The following is a 21,958-nucleotide window of genomic DNA, read 5'->3' on the forward strand; positions in this document are numbered from 1 at the left end:
CCTCACAAGCAACGAAGTTCGGACCAAGAAATTCTCTGCGCTTTTCACTGAAAACGACCCACGAGTTTCTGTGAACTCCAGCCTTTTCAGGACATCCCTGCATCCTACACAGAGGCAAAATACTGGAAGTAAGACTGGCATTTTGGGCAAATTAGTCTTAGGAATTAGCTTTATGAAGTAGTGTGAATTTAAACTCAGGAACGGTTTAATTGTGCACACTGTAGACACTCAGAGTGTTAAGTTGATCACTGTTGTTCTATTTTTTGCTATCTCAGTTGTTTAAAAGATAAGTGTTGCATGCTTTTTCCCTATCCTTTCTAACACCTTTAATTTCATTATTACACATATTTTGACCTCATCAAGATTTCAGTAGAATTCATAATGTTATAAGCTAGTGAATTAGCAAATCTGGGCTAATCCCTTTTGTCTCGAAGCCACGTGGTGATCCCCTTTGTCCTTAGGCCATGAGGCGATACACACACACACACACACACACACACACACATGCTCTCACACACACACACACACACACGCTCTCACACACATACACACTTCACTGTTTTTGCTGCTGACCTATGGAATGTATTTTAAACTATTATTACCCATTTTTATCATTTTTATAATAAATTTAATTAATTTGTAAACTGTGTCTGTGTTGCTACTATATACTGGAAAGTCACACAATCTCAAAGAACTCCAAATTGCCTTCAGTGTGCTCTTGGCTGTAATGTTTATGTACTATGGTAAGTAATATATATTATTGCTGCATCAGTAGTGGTCATAATAATTTGGAATATACCATAATCTAGCTGTTTGGTAATTTGTTATCAAACACCAAAATTAATGGTATGATTCAATGAGACTGATTCAATGAGACTGATCACTTAAGACCAATAGCACCCACATACTGTATTTATTGGTGCCCCGTGTGAGGCGATTGTTTGTTGACTTCTTGAATATTGTTGCAACAACAGATAAATTATCAGCTTGATTAAGCAACTGCCAAGGTATATCCACAGGGGTGTTAAACGGTTAACAGTAACATGATAACCATATCACAAAATACTAATAACCTATTAATAACTTAGGATAAGAGATAGCATTTCCAAACAAAAGCAAACGTTATTAATTGATTAATTAATTACCTGGTTAATATTAATTAATAATAATTAATTAACTCACTGATTAATTAATTACTTAATATACAACCTAAGCAAAATGGCATCCCTCGTGTCTCAGAAGTTGAAGACAACGCTCAAGACGTGTCTCTCTTTGATGTCATCGCAGACCTCATTCACTGTTCTGCCTCCGAAAAAGCAAACATTAGGAGCATGAGTAAGGGTGAATGCCAAAATAACATAGTTAACTCAATAAAACATATGAGAGATCCAAAGAGAACAACTATTAGGCCGATTCCCATTTCACCCCTTGGACCAACCCCTTGGCCCTTCCCCTCCATTTTGCGCATTCACGTGAAGGGGTAGAGGTATCCCAATCCCAGTTAACGCGGAGGGGTAGGGGAAGGGGTAGGGCTTCTGTACCCCTCCAAACGGAGATTTTCCTGGAGCTGACTCCGAACGAAGGGGTTTGAGTGATTTCCCACAATGCCATGCGGATTTCAGCGAGATTTCATGCGGATTTCAGAAAGATGGCGGTTCCAGCGGTGAAAGATTGTCATAAATGTATTTTCTCCATTATTTATGTGTTTTAAGTTGTTATCCAGAGGAAACACGCCACTTGATTCGCTTTCGAGCTGAGAATGAGCAGCGATTTCTGAAATCCAAGCTGCTGCTAAAAAGCTTTGGGAGTGAGTATTGTTTTCGGTTGCTTGACTGCGTACGTTTTGTTCTGTTATTCTCGCTTTTATTGTTTACATGAGTGTTCTGACACCTCATTCTGTCGGATGTGGTGCACAAAGCGCCAAAGATATCCCATTCAGTGGTGTTAGTTAACAAATCACACCCTGCCAGCAGAGATTTCTGGTTCTGACTGTAGCGGCTGGTCGCAGCCAATGATGCATTTGGTCGCGTTTTGCTAACGTAAACGCTGACGGAGGTACGCGATGACGTATGCGATCATTGAAGGGCTATCCCAATACGTAAGGGTTGAATTTCAAGCCCTATCCCTTGTAGCTCAGTTTCAAGGGGAAGGGCCAAGGGGAAGGGGAAGGGGGAGGGGAAGGGGGAGGGGGAGGGGTAGAAATTAGAATTGGGATTGGGCCTTAGTGTCCAAGAGGCACTAGGTACAGTGGGGCAAAAAAATATTTAGTCAGTCACCAATTGTGCAAGTTCTCCCACTTAAAAAGATGAGAGAGGCCTGTAATTTTCATCATAGGTATACCTCAACTATGAGAGACAAAATGAGAAAAAAAAAATCCAGAAAAATCACATTGTCTGATTTTTAAAGAATTTATTTGCAAATTATGGTGGAAAAATAAGTATTTGGTCAATAACAAAAGTTCATCTCAATACTTTGTTATATACCCTTTGTTGGCAATGACAGAGGTCACACGTTTTCTGTAAGTCTTCACAAGGTTTTCACACACTGTTGCTGGTATTTTGGCCCATTCCTCCATGCAGATCTCCTCTAGAGCAGTGATGTTTTGGGGCTGTCACTGGGCAACACTGACTTTCAACTCCCTCCAAAGATTTTCTATGGGGTTGAGATCTGGAGACTGGCTAGGCCACTCCAGGACCTTGAAATGCTTCTTATGAAGCCACTCCTTCGTTGCCCGGGTGGTGTGTTTGGGATCATTGTCATGCTGAAAGACCCAGCCACGTTTCATCTTCAATGCCCTTGCTGATGGAAGGAGGTTTTCACTCAAAATCTCAGGATACATGGCCCCATTCATTCTTTCCTTTACACGGATCAGTTGTCCTGGTCCCTTTGCAGAAAAACAGCCCCAAAGCATGATGTTTCCACCCCCATGCTTCACAGTAGGTATGGTGTTCTTTGGATGCAACTCAGCATTCTTTCTCCTCCAAACATGACAAGTTGCGTTTTTAGCAAAAAGTTCTATTTTGGTTTCATCTGACCATATGACATTCTCCCAATCCTCTTCTGGATCATCCAAATGCTCTCTAGCAAACTTCAGATGGGCCTCGACATGTACTGGCTTAAGCAGAGGGACACGTCTGGCACTGCAGGATTTGCGTCCCTGGCGGCGTAGTGTGTTACTGATGGTAGGCTTTGTTAATTTGGTCCCAGCTCTCTGCAGGTCATTCACTAGGTCCCCCCATGTGGTTCTGGGATTTTTGCTCACCATTCTTGTGATTATTTTGACCCCACGAGGTGAGATCTTGTGTGGAGCCCCAGATCAAGGGAGATTATCAGGGGTCTTGTATGTCTTCCATTTTCTAATAATTGCTCCCACAGTTGATTTCTTCACACCAAGCTGCTTACCTATTGCAGATTCAGTCTTCCCAGCCTGGTGCAGGTCTACAATTTTGTTTCTGGTGTCCTTTGACAGCTCTTTGGTCTTGGCCATAGTGGAGTTTGGAGTGTGACTGTTTGAGGTTGTGGACAGCTGTCTTTTATACTGATAATGAGTTCAAACAGGTGCCATTAATACAGGTAATGAGTGGAGGACAGAGGAGCCTCTTAAAGAAGTTACAGGTCTGTGAGAGCCAGAAATCTTGCTTGTTTGTAGGTGACCAAATACTTATTTTACCAAGGAATTTACCAATTAATTCATTAAAAATCCTACAATGTGATTTCCTGGATTCTTTCCCCCATTCTGTCTCTCATAGTTGAAGTGTACCTATGATGAAAATTACAGGCCTCTCTCATCTTTTTAAGTGGGAGAACTTGCACAATTGGTGGCTGACTAAATACTTTTTTGCCCCACTGTAAGCTATTCCTGTTACACTTCCGAGATACTGATTTAGAAATCAGATACCTCCGCAGAGAGGTTAAAAGGCTGACCACCAGCAATGCTGAGCTGGCAGCCGATGTCAATGATTTATACAGGGAGTGTGGGCTTTTGAAGAACTCCCTTGATGATTGCGCTGAAAGGCTAGAGAAACCCAAAAAGGCTGCCAAGAGGGCTGCCAAGGAGCAGACCCCCCAAGAAGGGCGCGAGGGGCGTGAAAGACCCCCAGCAATGCGCCGAAGCTCAGAGCGGGAAGAGGCGTCTGAACCGGACACCGTGGATTACCTGGTCAAGGACCAGACATCCCGCCAAACTCCATCAACTCGCTACATGACTCCGTCGTTTAGCCAGGGTGGAGTCATACTGCGCTCATGCCGAGCCCAGAACCATAGCACACCCAGGTTGGTGCGCAACAGTATCCCTGATCCATCTTTGGATGAATCAGACTACACATCTCATGTGAAATGGGAGCAATACCAGAGTAGCTCAGATAGTGAGTACTCAGGAGAGTGAAGGAGGCTGCACAAGGACGTGCACCAAGCCCTCCGCATACGGCAAATTGACCTACTTGCCAAAGATGTTGAGCAATTCAATCCTGATAATAAAAGAACAAAAGTAAATGATTATTTGCGAGAAATTGCCTGATGGACCTGCCGAAAGCCACAGCATGAGAGAAACTTAAACTGATCTGGATGACCTCCAGTAGCAGCGTCCGTGCCTTTTTAGAGATGCTACCCCCAAATGTTCGCAATAGCTATTCGAAACTTCGCAGTTACATGAGGGAAGAATATGCGCTGTACACGGACGAAACCTCCGCGACATTGTGTGCAATACAGATTAAACATAAACAGTCTGAGGCACCTCATAAATATTATAGATGGCTATGCACTGCCTATTTCCAGGGTAGTAGCGCACCAGGCTTGGAAGAAGATAGAGGCTTCAAATCCCTCTTCTTACATAACCTCCACCCAAGCATGCGGACTCAAGTCACACTGATGTGTCGACAAGGGTTCTACTCGATGAGGGAAATTAGGCAACTAGCCCAAATGACCTGGGAGACCATTGTCAAAACCACAAACGGAAACGATGATGAACCCAGAGTCCTTAGTCTCCAGGGTGAAGACAGGCCCCCGCTAGCCTTGGAAGGAGGTGAAGCTCCAAAAGGGGGACCCACCTGGAGAAATCCCGGTCCAAACCGCCCCTTGCCAAGCCATCACCAGGGTGAGTGGAAGAATCGGCAAGGTAAGGCCAGGAGAGACCGAGGGCAAAGTCACAGTGACCATGGCAACCGTTCATCATATGAAAATGGTCATAAGGAACAAGGCGGTTGGCAGCAAGATCGTTGTCCCCGCTCTGGCCAGAGATGGCAGGAGCGTTCCGACCGTAGCCCTACACATAGGGGTAGAGATGACCGACACAGTGACTCAGACCAACCTGGTAAGTTCCGCTCAGAGCTGGATTCTTTGAAAGCCCAGTTGGCTGAGATTAAAGGGCTGTTGCAGGAGAGGTCGGACCCCTCAACAGATAAAACAAAAGAGCCCAAGAAAGATGACAAAGGCTACCCGCTGGCATGACTAGGCCAGGAACCACGAGTATGTCTCGTGAAAGGGGGAGGAGATCCCTGTGAAACAGCAGGCGATAGTCAGGATGCAGGGCCCCCCCTGGTGGTCAAGGCAAACACACAAAACACACTGCTCATGTGTGCTAAAGTCTTCGCCACCATCTCTCAGACATGGCTCTCACAAGGTGACCCAATCCCAACCAAGCCCTGCAACATAAACTTAGTCAGCTTCACACAAAACAAAGCCCCAGTAACACAAATGGCATGGTGGGAACTCACAGTCCAAGGCATATCAATCATACATCCCACTTACATCTGCTCTGTGGGTATGGAAGAACTACTGATTGGCTAAGACCTACTCGACAGGTTGGCGCCACTCATTGATTGTCGTCGCAGTCAATTGTGGGCCCAAATCATGACCCCACAGTCATTGGATCCCACAAAACATGCACAAGCTCGTTGCGATGAGATTAGTGCAGACACCGACCAACCAAGCGCCACGGGAGAACAAATTTCCGATGAACTTCAGTTCATGTCTTCGTACACCGAGTCTGGTGTCGAAACACCCGACATCGCGATTCCCCCTAGTGGCCACAATTCTTTGAAAAACCTCCCTCTATCCATCGACTTGGACAAAGGCACCCATTTCACTGCTGGTGTAATGGCTGCGCTGTGGAACATGTTAGGCATTGAGGCGAAATTCCATATCGCGTACCACCCTCAATCCTCTGGTCAGGTTGAATGAGCCAATCAAACCATTGTGAGCATGCTGCGAAAGTATGTCACCCACCATGGTAAAGATTGGGATGTGAAACCTCCCTTGGTGCCAATGGCCATTAGGTCTACCCCTCATCGCACCACTGGAGTCACATCCTTTGAGATGATGACTGGGCGGGAGATGGTTTCCCCACTGCATCTCCTGTACAGACCAGAGGACATGAGTGTCACAACTGCATACACCGCACATCAATATGTTGCTGACCTACAACGCCACCTACAGTCAACCTTTGCATGGGCCCAAAAGAATCTCGAAATGAGCGTAAAAGGACAAAAGGCCTACTACGCCCGAATCTCAAAGAAGTTCCTACCACCCTGGTCGAGACCTTTCGATCGTGGGAAAACTTCCCCATCACGTATCGCATTAGGACATCCAGGCCTATTCAAATGCCCTCATATCGATGGGTCCATAGTAATCGATTCAAGCCTTTTGAACAGTCCTCACTCCAAAAGGGGGTGGACGACAGTCAGGCCCATCCTGTCCACCTAGCTTGTATGCTTCACTCACCCATTGTTAGGACTAGGACTGTTTTGGCCTCTAGAGGCCGCTGTTATTTCCTTTTCATGTCGTGTTTATTTTGGCCTCTAGAGGCCGCCACTGTTCCTATGTCTTGTGTTTGTGTTAATTGCCTAATTATCTTCACCTGTGTCCTTAATTAGTTTGTCTATTTATACCCCTGAGTTCAGTCCTCTTGTCACGGAGTCTTTGTGCTGTTATGTTTATCTCCAGTTTCCTTTGTACTGTGTTTTTTGATCTTCTTAGCTTTTGAATTTTTGCACTTTGCTTTTCTTTTGGATTATACTCTTTGGGTTTTTTTTGTCTTTTGTTTTGCCCTGTATATAGTGTATATAGTTTAAATAAACCTTTTGATTCTTTTTCTACTTCCGCCTCACGCCTCTGCATTTGAGTCATCCCCCTGGTGGCCTAGTGGGGGTTTGCTGGATTATCACACCAACGAACCAGGTTCGAATCCCAGCAAAACCCTAACAGAAAGACTCCGTCATGACCGACTCAGCAGAGGCTGCTTCAACTGTCTACCCGGCCAACCTTCAGGGAATTATGGCAGCTTTGACACGCTTCGGAGCGACCATGGACGCTCATGGACGTACGCTCACCAGCCAACGTGAGGCCCTCGCTCGCCACGAGGAACTGCTTCAGCAAATTGGGAAAACCCTGGCACAGCTGACATCTCTGCCTGCATCTCCTGCTCCTGATCCAGTTCCTGCTCCTGATCCAGCTCCCACTCCTGCTCCAGTGCCTCCTGCAATGCTGCCTTCTTCACCTCGCGAACCCAGCCTTCCTGCACCACAGAGGTATGACGGCAAGCACAGTGAGTGCCGAGAGTTCCTTACCCAGTGTCAACTCACCTTTGAGCTTCAGCCTACCACCTACACTACGGATCGCCGCAAGATTGCCTTTGTGATCACCTTATTAGCTGGTAAGGCGCGAGCCTGGGCTACTGCTATCTGGCAAAGACAGGGACCTGAGTGCTTTGATTTCCAGCTGTTTTCTGAAGAGATGCTTCGGGTCTTCGATCAGGCAGACATCAGTACCGACGCAGCCCGAAAGCTCATGTCCATCCGGCAAGGAGGAAGCGTCGCAGATTACGCCATCTCGTTCCGAACACTCGCAGCAGTAAGTGGATGGAACGAGACTGCCCTGGTGTCAGCCTTCCACCATGGTCTGTCTGACCCCATCAAGGACGGTCTGGCCTCTATTGGATGCCCAAGTGACCTCGAAACCCTCATCTCACATGCTATTCGTCTGGACAACAGGATGAGAGAACGCCACCAAGCCTTGAGCCCCCCCAGCCTCCCTACCTCTACCTGGAGACCGTCTACCTCCTTCAATGACTGTCCAGAACCCATGCAAGTGGGTCGTACTCGCCTCTCCGCATCTGAGAGGGAGCGCAGAAGGAGGGACAAGTGCTGCATCTACTGTGGCAAGCCTGGTCACTTCCGAGCATCATGTCCCGAACTCTTGGGAAAAGGACCGCCCCGTCCAGCCGAGGGAGGGTTGTGACGGGGCCTACCCTCTCTCCCGGACTCCCTGGCCAAGGAATCTACATCCCGGTCTCCATCTCCTGGGGTGAGTCTGTCCACTCTTGTCAAGCTTTGATAGACTCAGGGGCGGCTGGGAACTTTATGGATATTCACTTCGCCCAAAGCATCAATATTCCGACTGCACCTCTTGAAGTCCCACTGTCTGTGTCTGCCCTCGATGGCCAAGCGTTAGGTGATGGAAGAGTCACCCAAGTTACTTCTCCAGTTTTCCTCCAGTCTCAAGGTCACAAGGAAGAAATATCCCTGCACCTGATTCCTTCACCTGAGTTCCCAGTTATTCTAGGCCTTCCTTGGCTTACTCGCCACAACCCTCGCATAGACTGGGTAACAAGCCAGGTTGTGGAATGGGGCCCTGCATGCCATGCCTCTTGTCTGCTCTCTAGCTCTCCTGTGTCTCCTGCCGAGCCCCCTGATCTCACCGAGTTATCTCAAGTTCCCACAGAGTACTGGGATCTCAAGGAGGTATTCAGCAAGAGCAGGGCCGCCGTTCTTCCTCCGCACCGGGCCTACGACTGTGCCATCGACTTGCTCCCTGGGACTACCCCTCCTCGTGGCAGACTGTTTTCACTCTCTCAGCCAGAACGCAAGGCCATGGAGGAATACCTCAAAGATGCCCTGGTCTCTGGGTTTATTCGACCCTCCACTTCACCTGCTGGAGCCGGCTTCTTCTTTGTCGGCAAGAAGGATGGGGGGCTCCGACCATGTATTGATTACAGGGGCCTGAATAAGATCACTGTGCGCAACCGATATCCCCTTCCGCTGATGTCCACAGCTTTCGACCTGCTCCAAGGCGCCACCGTCTTCACCAAGTTGGACCTACGGAACGCATACCACCTCATCCGTATCCGACAGGGAGACGAGTGGAAGACTGCCTTTAACACCCCGTCTGGGCACTACGAATACCAGGTGATGCCCTTCGGACTCACCAACGCACCAGCTGTTTTTCAGGCCCTAATCAACGACGTCTTAAGGGACATGATTAACCTATACGTTTTTGTCTACCTCGACGACATCCTTATCTTTTCCAAGACCGTGCAGGAGCACCGCCACCATGTCCGCCAGGTTCTCCAGAGGCTGCTACAGAACAATCTGTTCGCCAAGGCCCAGAAATGCGAATTTCATGTTCCCGAGGTCTCCTTTCTGGGATTTATTGTACGGACAGGCCAACTCCAAATGGACCCTGCCAAGACCCTGGCCGTCCGGGATTGGCCTACTCCCAAGTCCGTTAAGGAGGTTCAGCGGTTCTTAGGATTCGCTAACTTCTACCGCAAGTTCATCAGGAACTTCAGTTCTGTGGCAGCACCCATGTCAGACCTCACCAAAGGGACAGGTGGATCTTATGGCTGGTCTCCTCAGGCAGAAAAGGCGTTCAAAGACCTCAAGGACCGCTTCTGCACGGCACCCATTCTGGTTCTCCCGGACACCTCCCAACCATTCATCGTGGAGGTGGACGCCTCGGACAGTGGTGTCGGCGCGGTGCTCTCTCAACGTTCGGAAGGAAAGCTGCACCCCTGCGCTTACTTCTCCCACCGCCTGAGTCCTGCTGAGTCCCGGTACGATGTGGGGGATCGAGAACTGCTAGCGGTCAAACTGGCCCTTGAGGAGTGGAGGCACTGGCTGGAGGGAGCACAACATCCATTCCTGGTTTGGACTGACCACAAGAACCTGGAGTACCTCCAGCAAGCCAAGAGACTGAACCCTCGACAGGCTAGGTGGGCCCTGTTTTTCAGTCGGTTTGACTTCACCCTCTCATACCGCCCCGGCTCCAAGAACACCAAACCTGACGCACTGTCCAGACTGTTCTCTGCCACTAACAGGGAGAATGAAGTCGGGCCTATTATCCCTGTGTCCCGGATTGTGGCCCCTGTCCGCTGGGGTATTGAGGAGGCTGTCCGACGAGCCCAACGCCAGGACCCCGGTCCTGGGACGGGGCCACCAGGCCTCTTGTACGTCCCACATCAAGCCCGGGCCAAGGTTCTCCAGTGGGGTCACTCTTCCCCTCTCACTGCCCACCCGGGAGCTCGGAGGACCCTGGACTTCCTGAAAAGACGCTTCTGGTGGCCTAACATGGAGAAGGAAGTAAGGTCATTTGTCCTGTCCTGTGAGGTTTGCACCAGAACCAAGAACCCACGACAGCGTCCCCAGGGTCTCCTGCATCCTCTGACCATTCCCCGGCGTCCCTGGTCCCACGTGGCAGTCGACTTTATCACGGGTCTCCCTGAGTCACAAGGTAACACGGTCATTTTGGTCTTAGTTGACAGATTCTCCAAGGCCTGCCGCTTCATACCACTGTGCAAACTCCCCTCTGCTCTTGAAACTGCGAAACTTTTGTTTAATCATGTCTTCCGAGTCTTTGGTCTTCCACAGGACATCGTCTCAGACCGAGGGCCCCAGTTCTCCTCCCGAGTGTGGCACGGGTTCTGCAAGGTCATCGGAGCCACTGCCAGCCTCTCCTCTGGGTTTCACCCACAGTCCAATGGTCAGACGGAGAGGCTCAACCAGGACCTGGAAACCACCCTGCGAGGCCTGGCTATGGATAACCCGACATCGTGGAGCACCTGGCTGCCATGGGCGGAGTACGCCCACAACACCCTGCAGTCATCGGCCACCAAGCTGTCGCCATTCCAGTGCCAATTCGGGTTCCAGCCACCTCTGTTCCTGGACCAGGAGGAGGACGCGGGGGTGCCCTCGGTCAATCAATATGTGAGACGGTGTCGCAAGACCTGGAGCAAGGTCAGGAAGACCCTCATACAGACCTCCAGAACCAACCAGACTCAGGCCAACCGCCATAGAAGACCTGCACACGCTTTCCGCCCTGGGCAGCGTGTTTGGCTGTCCACTAAGGACCTTCCACTGCGGGTGGAGAACCGCAAGCTTGCTCCTCGCTACATTGGCCCCTTCAAGGTGGTGCGCAGGGTGAACCCTGTCTCCTACCGGCTCCAGTTGCCCCGGACTCTGAGGATCAACCCCACTTTCCATGTTTCCCTGTTACGGCCCGTACTGACGTCTACGTATGCCCCTGCCCCTAGGAACCCCCCACCCCCCCGCATCTTCCAGGGGCAGACTGTGTTCACTGTGAATCGCCTGCTTGACTCCCGCCGGGTCCGCGGCGGGTTGCAATATCTGGTGGACTGGGAGGGCTATGGTCCTGAGGAGCGCTGCTGGGTTCCTGCTCGGGATGTCCTTGATAAAGAACTATGTCGGGACTTCCATTCGGCCCATCCGGATCGCCCTGGGAACGTCAGGAGACGCTCCTAGAGGGGGGGGTCCTGTTAGGACTAGGACTGTTTTGGCCTCTAGAGGCCGCTGTTATTTCCTTTTCATGTCGTGTTTATTTTGGCCTCTAGAGGCCGCCACTGTTCCTGTGTCTTGTGTTTGTGTTAATTGCCTAATTATCTTCACCTGTGTCCTTAATTAGTTTGTCTATTTATACCCCTGAGTTCAGTCCTCTTGTCACGGAGTCTTTGTGCTGTTATGTTTATCTCCAGTTTCCTTTGTACTGTGTTTTTTGATCTTCTTAGCTTTTGAATTTTTGCACTTTGCTTTTCTTTTGGATTATACTCTTTGGTTTTTTTTTTGTCTTTTGTTTTGCCCTGTATATAGTGTATATAGTTTAAATAAACCTTTTGATTCTTTTTCTACTTCCGCCTCACGCCTCTGCATTTGAGTCATCCCCCTGGCGGCCTAGTGGGGGTTTGCTGGATTATCACACCAACGAACCAGGTTCGAATCCCAGCAAAACCCTAACACCCATAAGCATACACTAACATTCCCAGTCACATTTACCACAATAACACTGTGCATACCATAGACAAGTTGGCCGAAATAATCAAGAAAGAGATCAAATACATCTGGGTAGTAAGGGATTTGATGCAAGACGTGCTTAGAGAAATTAGCAGCTCAATCAGTACCCTGAGTAGTGGTAAAATCCCACCGTATCTGATACCCCTTAGCATGGTAGATAAAATACTGAAATCTGCTACTACTACTAATGTGTATTCATCGCAAATACACCTGGCCTATAGTCTTGGCAGTGCTATTCCCATTTTTGTGAAGCCACAAGACTTAGAGATAGGATTCATGCTTAACCTACCCTTTATTGAGAAAAACAACATATATAGACTCAAATCTGTCCTCAACGTGGGTTTCTGGAAAAACAATGTCCGTATACGCATACAGACACCACCCATGATAGCATTCCATGATGACAACCCCTCTGTCTACTTTATTCCCAACCTATAGATGTGCACCTCCACTAAAGACATCCACTGGGTCTGCCCAAGCAACCCATTCATTAGAGACACTACAGATCGCCTGTGTGGTTTGAGGGCAAAAGCACCTGAACAAAAGTGTGTAGGTCAAATGTCCGCAAAGGACGAGGATATGGAAACTAGAGTAGAGAGAGCTGGTAATCAGTGGGTTGTTAACACTCCAAAAACTGATGTCTTGATGTCATACGATCAGCACGACACAGCCACCAGAATGAAAATCCCAAACCAAACGGTGTTCCTTAGTGTACCACAGGGAGCCACCATTCACGTAGGTGATATCACCCTACACCATCTTAGTACTGACAGGTACGATTCTGAGATTGAAATGATAGACGCATTTCAAGGTTATGATCTTGAGATCAATAACACCCTCCAACAGCAACTACTGGTTGAAGGGACCAAAACGGTGAAATTTAGTTTAGACCAGACTGGAATTTCGACTATGGTCTCCCGCAACCAGATCAGAGAGTCATCTGAGCTAGGACCTACCATAAGTCTGATTGTTTAGGAACTTCTTCTCAGTGGCTGGGTCTTAACCGCTGGCATCGCATACATGCTACACAAATACATAACACTACACTCCAAGCTGGATAAGATGGTCTGCGTCCCTGACAGCTTTAGCTGCAGTAGCACATGCTTTCTGGCCAGACCACCCGCTGCTATTACCTTTCCAGAAGATTAGGCTTACTAACCCAAGCACTAATACTTCTTTCTTTCCCTCATTCCTTCTCTTTTCTTGTTTTTATGCATAGGAAATGAAGTATATATGTAGTGTTTAATGTTTTTTTTATAGATGTAATTCTGACCTAGTTAGATAGAGTGATTATATGCCCAAATGCCTACAACCTGATTATATGCCCAAATGCCTCTGCCTCCAACTGTCTTACTAGGACTCATGAGTTTACGCAGTTTTCACAGGACACCATGGACTGTACAGAGGATGCTACCTTAAGGACTATGGACATGTGGACTGTACGGTACTGTGCTCTCAGTGCTACGACTCCATCATACCCCTGAGACCAAAAGGGGGAATGTAGGTACAGCCACCCTTTTAGAACTACAGATCCCATCAACCAACTTCCGCGATGACCTACGTCACGCCTGGGCGGGATTACCTACGTCACATCCTCCCTGAGTCCATAAGTGACTCAACCACACTTCCGTCTTTCTCTTTGGTGCTGTGGACGTCGTGCACAGACATAAGGAGGACAGCTCATCAGAACACCCAAGATAAAGACGTCTGTCTTGCAAGTAAAAGAGATTTAGCGCGCTTTTGTGTTTTCCGCTGGCCACAGTAAAATTCCTACTTGAGTGCGTTGTCTCACTCATTTTGAGTTACAACCGGATTTTTTTATTTGGTCATTATAAGTAACGTTACGACTGCAGCCCAAAGCAGTTAATTAAAAGTTGGAAGCGACCGGATTCCTTCTGACTTAATTGCTGTGCACATTGTTTGATCAGAGACTTTCCCTCACGAACGACGAAGTTCGGACCAAGAAATTCTCTGTGCTTTTCACTGAAAACGACCCACGAGTTTCTGTGAACTCCAGCCTTTTCAGGACATCCCTGCATCCTACACAGAGGCAAAATACTGGAAGTAAGACTGGCATTTTGGGCAAATTAGTCTTAGGAATTAGCTTTATGAAGTAGTGTGAATTTAAACTCAGGAACGGTTTAATTGTGCACACTGTAGACACTCAGAGTGTTAAGTTGATCACTGTTGTTCTATTTTTTGCTATCTCAGTTGTTTAAAAGATAAGTGTTGCATGCTTTTTCCCTATCCTTTCTAACACCTTTAATTTCATTATTACACATATTTTGACCTCATCAAGATTTCAGTAGAATTCGTAATGTTATAAGCTAGTGAATTAGCAAATCTGGGCTAATCCCTTTTGTCTCGAAGCCACGTGGTGATCCCCTTTGTCCTTAGGCCATGAGGCGATACACACACACACACACACACACACACATGCTCTCACACACACACACACACACACACACACTCTCACACACACATACACACCTCACTGTTTTTGCTGCTGACCTATGGAATGTATTTTAAACTATTATTACCCATTTTTATCATTTTTATAATAAATTTAACTAATTTGTAAACTGTGTCTGTGTTGCTATTATATACTGGAAGTCACACAATCTCAAAGAACTTCAAATTGCCTTCAGTGTGCTATTGGCTGTAATGTTTATGTACTACGGTAAGTAATATATATTATTGCTGCATCAGTAATGGTCATAATAATTTGGAATATACCATAATCTAGCTGTTTGGTAATTTGTTATCAAACACCAAAATTAATGGCATGATTCAATGAGACTGATTCAATGAGACTGATCACTTAAAATAGCACCCACAAAGCCATTACAGATCTAGATAACTCACTCTCATCCACAAATACACCAGATTTATATAAAGAAAGAATAAGACTCCAAACTGAACTTGATCTCCTTCTCACTTCTGAAGCTGAACAGCTTCTTCTTAGCTCTCGGGGGTTGGTGTACGAACATGGTGACAAAGCTGGACACCTCTTGGCTCATCAGCTGAAGGCAAAAACAGCATCAAATCAAATTACTCAGATAGCAGACGAATCAGGCTCAGTAACCCCTGACCCGGACAAAATTAATAACACTTTTAGATCATTCTTCTCTCAACTGTATGCCTCAGAGTCCCTCACAGATTAAAACCAACTAAATAACTTTTTTGAAAAATTGGACTTACCTAAAGTCTCACCTGAGGACAATCTAAAACTAGACACCGCTCTCGCTCTCTCAGAAATTAAAGAAGTGATACAGTCAATGAACAGTGGTAAATCCCCAGGCCCTGACAGATACCCGGTCACATTCTATAAAAAATTCTCAGATTAGTTAGCCCTGCTATTACTCAAAATGTTTAACCACTCGTTTAAACAAGGCACCCTGCCACCCACACTTATGCAAGCTTCTATCTACTTGATTTTTAAGAAGGGTAGGGACCCACTGAGCTGTGCATCTTATTGACCGATATCACTCCTCCTGGTAGATGTTAAAATACTCGCAAAAATCTTAGCTCAGCGATTGGAATCTGTCATGCCCCTGATCATTTCAGAGGACCAGACGGGACTTATATGGAAAGACACTTGTATTCCAACATAAGAAGGCTTCTCGATGTTATTCTCTCTCCATCTTCCTCTAACGTCCCAGAGGTCATAGTATCTCTTGATGCCAAGAAGGCCTTCGACAGGGTGGAGTGGGCCTTTCTCCTCTTTTCCCTGAGACAGTTTGGTTTTAATGCTAACTTCATTTCATGGGTCAGATTACTCTACTCCTCTCCCTGTGCTTCAGTGTGCACAAACAACCAACGCTCTGCTCCTTTCCCACTTTTTCGGGGAACACGACAGGGGTGCCCGCTATCCCCATTATTACAGTATTTGCGCTAGCGATTGAACCACTCTCAGCTGCTCTAAAAATGGAGGAGGGATATGGGGAGATTGAAAGATGGGGCATAAAACACCAGGTTTCATTATATGCAGATGATCTGCTTCTCTATGTAAGTGATCCTTTGTCAAGCATCCCATGCATCCTGACATTATTAAACTCCTTTGGTCGTCTATCTGGATACAAGCTAAACATCTCTAAAAGCGAATACTTCCCAATCAACCAATTGGCCACAGACATACTGTCATCGACTATACCCTTTAAAATAGCCAACACAAGATTTAAATATCTTGGCATTACAATTACATGATCCTTGGGTACAATGTGAGAGCAAAATCTTACTTCATTAACAACGATGGTCAAGTCTGATTTACAAAGATGGAATTACCTGCTGTTGTCCCTAGCCGGTAGGATACAAATTATAAAAATGAATGTGTTACCAAGATACTTGTATGTTTTTCAATGTCTGCCTATTTTTCTTCCCAAATCCTTTTTCACAGCTATAAATGACATTATTTCATCATTCATCTGGGCTGGTAAATGGCCAAGGGCAAGTCATATACTGCTTTGTAGGGATAGATCAGCTGGGGGACTGGGTCTACCCAATCTAATCGGCTACTATTGGGCAGCCAACGTGCATAAGATAATATCTTGGTTTACTTCTCCTCAATCCAGTTGGTGCCAGAGTGAGTCAGCCTCCTGCTCCTCGTCACTGCTGGCTTTAACATGCAGTACCTTGCCCTTCTCCCCATCAAGTTTTACCTCTAATCCGGTTGTTGTTGGAACACTAAAAATTTGGACACAAATAAGACGCCACTCCGGATGGCTCACCCTTCCTCTTGCAACTGTTAGGGTTTTGCTGGGATTCGAACCTGGTTCGTTGGTGTGATAATCCAGCAAACCCCCACTAGGCCACCAGGGGGATGACTCAAATGCAGAGGCGTGAGGCGGAAGTAGAAAAAGAATCAAAAGGTTTATTTAAACTATATACACTATATACAGGGCAAAACAAAAGACAAAAAAAACCAAAGAGTATAATCCAAAAGAAAAGCAAAGTGCAAAAATTCAAAAGCTAAGAAGATCAAAAAACACAGTACAAAGGAAACTGGAGATAAACATAACAGCACAAAGACTCCGTGACAAGAGGACTGAACTCAGGGGTATAAATAGACAAACTAATTAAGGACACAGGTGAAGATAATTAGGCAATTAACACAAACACAAAACACAGGAACAGTGGCGGCCTCTAGAGGCCAAAATAAACATGACATGAAAAGGAAATAACAGCGGCCTCTAGAGGCCAAAACAGTCCTAGTCCTAACAGGACCCCCCCCTCTAGGAGTGTCTCCTGACGTTCCCAGGGCGATCCGGATGGGCCGAATGGAAGTCCCGACATAGTTCTTTATCAAGGACATCCCGAGCAGGAACCCAGCAGTGCTCCTCAGGACCATAGCCCTCCCAGTCCACCAGATATTGCAACCCGCCGCGGACCCGGCGGGAGTCAAGCAGGCGATTCACAGTGAACACAGTCTGCCCCTGGAAGATGCGGGGGGGTGGGGGGTTCCTAGGGGCAGGGGCATACGTAGACGTCAGTATGGGCCGTAACAGGGAAACATGGAAAGTGGGGTTGATCCTCAGAGTCCGGGGCAACTGGAGCCGGTAGGAGACAGGGTTCACCCTGCGCACCACCTTGAAGGGGCCAATGTAGCGAGGAGCAAGCTTGCGGTTCTCCACCCGCAGTGGAAGGTCCTTAGTGGACAGCCAAACACGCTGCCCAGGGCGGAAAGCGTGTGCAGGTCTTCTATGGCGGTTGGCCTGAGTCTGGTTGGTTCTGGAGGTCTGTATGAGGGTCTTCCTGACCTTGCTCCAGGTCTTGCGACACCGTCTCACATATTGGTTGACCGAGGGCACCCCCGCATCCTCCTCCTGGTCCGGGAACAGAGGTGGCTGGAACCCGAATTGGCACTGGAATGGCGACAGCTTGGTGGCCGATGACTGCAGGGTGTTGTGGGCGTACTCCGCCCATGGCAGCCAGGTGCTCCACGATGTCGGGTTATCCATAGCCAGGCCTCGCAGGGTGGTTTCCAGGTCCTGGTTGAGCCTCTCCGTCTGACCATTGGACTGTGGGTGAAACCCAGAGGAGAGGCTGGCAGTGGCTCCGATGACCTTGCAGAACCCGTGCCACACTCGGGAGGAGAACTGGGGCCCTCGGTCTGAGACGATGTCCTGTGGAAGACCAAAGACTCGGAAGACATGATTAAACAAAAGTTTCGCAGTTTCAAGAGCAGAGGGGAGTTTGCACAGTGGTATGAAGCGGCAGGCCTTGGAGAATCTGTCAACTAAGACCAAAATGACCGTGTTACCTTGTGACTCAGGGAGACCCGTGATAAAGTCGACTGCCACGTGGGACCAGGGACGCCGGGGAATGGTCAGAGGATGCAGGAGACCCTGGGGACGCTGTCGTGGGTTCTTGGTTCTGGTGCAAACCTCACAGGACAGGACAAATGACCTTACTTCCTTCTCCATGTTAGGCCACCAGAAGCGTCTTTTCAGGAAGTCCAGGGTCCTCCGAGCTCCCGGGTGGGCGGTGAGAGGGGAAGAGTGACCCCACTGGAGAACCTTGGCCCGGGCTTGATGTGGGACGTACAAGAGGCCTGGTGGCCCCGTCCCAGGACCGGGGTCCTGGCGTTGGGCTCGTCGGACAGCCTCCTCAATACCCCAGCGGACAGGGGCCACAATCCGGGACACAGGGATAATAGGCCCGACTTCATTCTCCCTGTTAGTGGCAGAGAACAGTCTGGACAGTGCGTCAGGTTTGGTGTTCTTGGAGCCGGGGCGGTATGAGAGGGTGAAGTCAAACCGACTGAAAAACAGGGCCCACCTAGCCTGTCGAGGGTTCAGTCTCTTGGCTTGCTGGAGGTACTCCAGGTTCTTGTGGTCAGTCCAAACCAGGAATGGATGTTGTGCTCCCTCCAGCCAGTGCCTCCACTCCTCAAGGGCCAGTTTGACCGCTAGCAGTTCTCGATCCCCCACATCGTACCGGGACTCAGCAGGACTCAGGCGGTGAGAGAAGTAAGCGCAGGGGTGCAGCTTTCCTTCCGAACGTTGAGAGAGCACCGCGCCGACACCACTGTCCGAGGCGTCCACCTCCACGATGAATGGTTGGGAGGTGTCCGGGAGAACCAGAATGGGTGCCATGCAGAAGCGGTCCTTGAGGTCTTTGAACGCCTTTTCTGCCTGAGGAGACCAGCCATAAGATCCACCTGTCCCTTTGGTGAGGTCTGACATGGGTGCTGCCACAGAACTGAAGTTCCTGATGAACTTGCGGTAGAAGTTAGCGAATCCTAAGAACCGCTGAACCTCCTTAACGGACTTGGGAGTAGGCCAATCCCGGACGGCCAGGGTCTTGGCAGGGTCCATTTGGAGTTGGCCTGTCCGTACAATAAATCCCAGAAAGGAGACCTCGGGAACATGAAATTCGCATTTCTGGGCCTTGGCGAACAGATTGTTCTGTAGCAGCCTCTGGAGAACCTGGCGGACATGGTGGCGGTGCTCCTGCACGGTCTTGGAAAAGATAAGGATGTCGTCGAGGTAGACAAAAACGTATAGGTTAATCATGTCCCTTAAGACGTCGTTGATTAGGGCCTGAAAAACAGCTGGTGCGTTGGTGAGTCCGAAGGGCATCACCTGGTATTCGTAGTGCCCAGACGGGGTGTTAAAGGCAGTCTTCCACTCGTCTCCCTGTCGGATACGGATGAGGTGGTATGCGTTCCGTAGGTCCAACTTGGTGAAGACGGTGGCGCCTTGGAGCAGGTCGAAAGCTGTGGACATCAGCGGAAGGGGATATCGGTTGCGCACAGTGATCTTATTCAGGCCCCTGTAATCAATACATGGTCGGAGCCCCCCATCCTTCTTGCCGACAAAGAAGAAGCCGGCTCCAGCAGGTGAAGTGGAGGGTCGAATAAACCCAGAGACCAGGGCATCTTTGAGGTATTCCTCCATGGCCTTGCGTTCTGGCTGAGAGAGTGAAAACAGTCTGCCACGAGGAGGGGTAGTCCCAGGGAGCAAGTCGATGGCACAGTCGTAGGCCCGGTGCGGAGGAAGAACGGCGGCCCTGCTCTTGCTGAATACCTCCTTGAGATCCCAGTACTCTGTGGGAACTTGAGATAACTCGGTGAGATCAGGGGGCTCGGCAGGAGACACAGGAGAGCTAGAGAGCAGACAAGAGGCATGGCATGCAGGGCCCCATTCCACAACCTGGCTTGTTACCCAGTCTATGCGAGGGTTGTGGCGAGTAAGCCAAGGAAGGCCTAGAATAACTGGGAACTCAGGTGAAGGAATCAGGTGCAGGGATATTTCTTCCTTGTGACCTTGAGACTGGAGGAAGACTGGAGAAGTAACTTGAGTGACTCTTCCATCACCTAACGCTTGGCCATCAAGGGCAGACACAGACAGAGGGACTTCAAGAGGTGCAGTCGGAATATTGATGCTTTGGGCGAAGTGAATATCCATAAAGTTCCCAGCCGCCCCTGAGTCTATCAAAGCTTGACAAGAGTGGACAGACTCACCCCAGGAGATGGAGACCGGGATGTAGATTCCTTGGCCAGGGAGTCCGGGAGAGAGGGTAGGCCCCGTCACAACCCTCCCTCGGCTGGACGGGGCGGTCCTTTTCCCAAGAGTTCGGGACATGATGCTCGGAAGTGACCAGGCTTGCCACAGTAGATGCAGCACTTGTCCCTCCTTCTGCGCTCCCTCTCAGATGCGGAGAGGCGAGTACGACCCACTTGCATGGGTTCTGGACAGTCACTGAAGGAGGTAGACGGTCTCCAGGTAGAGGTAGGGAGGCTGGGGGGGCTCAAGGCTTGGTGGCGTTCTCTCATCCTGTTGTCCAGACGAATAGCATGTGAGATGAGGGTTTCGAGGTCACTTGGGCATCCAATAGAGGCCAGACCGTCCTTGATGGGGTCAGACAGACCATGGTGGAAGGCTGACACCAGGGCAGTCTCGTTCCATCCACTTACTGCTGCGAGTGTTCGGAACGAGATGGCGTAATCTGCGACGCTTCCTCCTTGCCGGATGGACATGAGCTTTCGGGCTGCGTCGGTACTGATGTCTGCCTGATCGAAGACCCGAAGCATCTCTTCAGAAAACAGCTGGAAATCAAAGCACTCAGGTCCCTGTCTTTGCCAGATAGCAGTAGCCCAGGCTCGCGCCTTACCAGCTAATAAGGTGATCACAAAGGCAATCTTGCGGCGATCCGTAGTGTAGGTGGTAGGCTGAAGCTCAAAGGTGAGTTGACACTGGGTAAGGAACTCTCGGCACTCACTGTGCTTGCCGTCATACCTCTGTGGTGCAGGAAGGCTGGGTTCGCGAGGTGAAGAAGGCAGCATTGCAGGAGGCACTGGAGCAGGAGTGGGAGCTGGATCAGGAGCAGGAACTGGATCAGGAGCAGGAACTGGATCAGGAGCAGGAGATGCAGGCAGAGATGTCAGCTGTGCCAGGGTTTTCCCAATTTGCTGAAGCAGTTCCTTGTGGCGAGCGAGGGCCTCACGTTGGCTGGTGAGCGTACGTCCATGAGCGTCCATGGTCGCTCCGAAGCGTGTCAAAGCTGCCATAATTCCCTGAAGATTGGCCGGGTAGACAGTTGAAGCAGCCTCTGCTGAGTCGGTCATGACGGAGTCTTTCTGTTAGGGTTTTGCTGGGATTCGAACCTGGTTCGTTGGTGTGATAATCCAGCAAACCCCCACTAGGCCACCAGGGGGATGACTCAAATGCAGAGGCGTGAGGCGGAAGTAGAAAAAGAATCAAAAGGTTTATTTAAACTATATACACTATATACAGGGCAAAACAAAAGACAAAAAAAACCAAAGAGTATAATCCAAAAGAAAAGCAAAGTGCAAAAATTCAAAAGCTAAGAAGATCAAAAAACACAGTACAAAGGAAACTGGAGATAAACATAACAGCACAAAGACTCCGTGACAAGAG

This window comes from Neoarius graeffei, chromosome 22, assembly GCF_027579695.1.
Source record: "Neoarius graeffei isolate fNeoGra1 chromosome 22, fNeoGra1.pri, whole genome shotgun sequence".
Classification (NCBI taxonomy): Eukaryota; Metazoa; Chordata; class Actinopteri; order Siluriformes; family Ariidae; genus Neoarius; species Neoarius graeffei.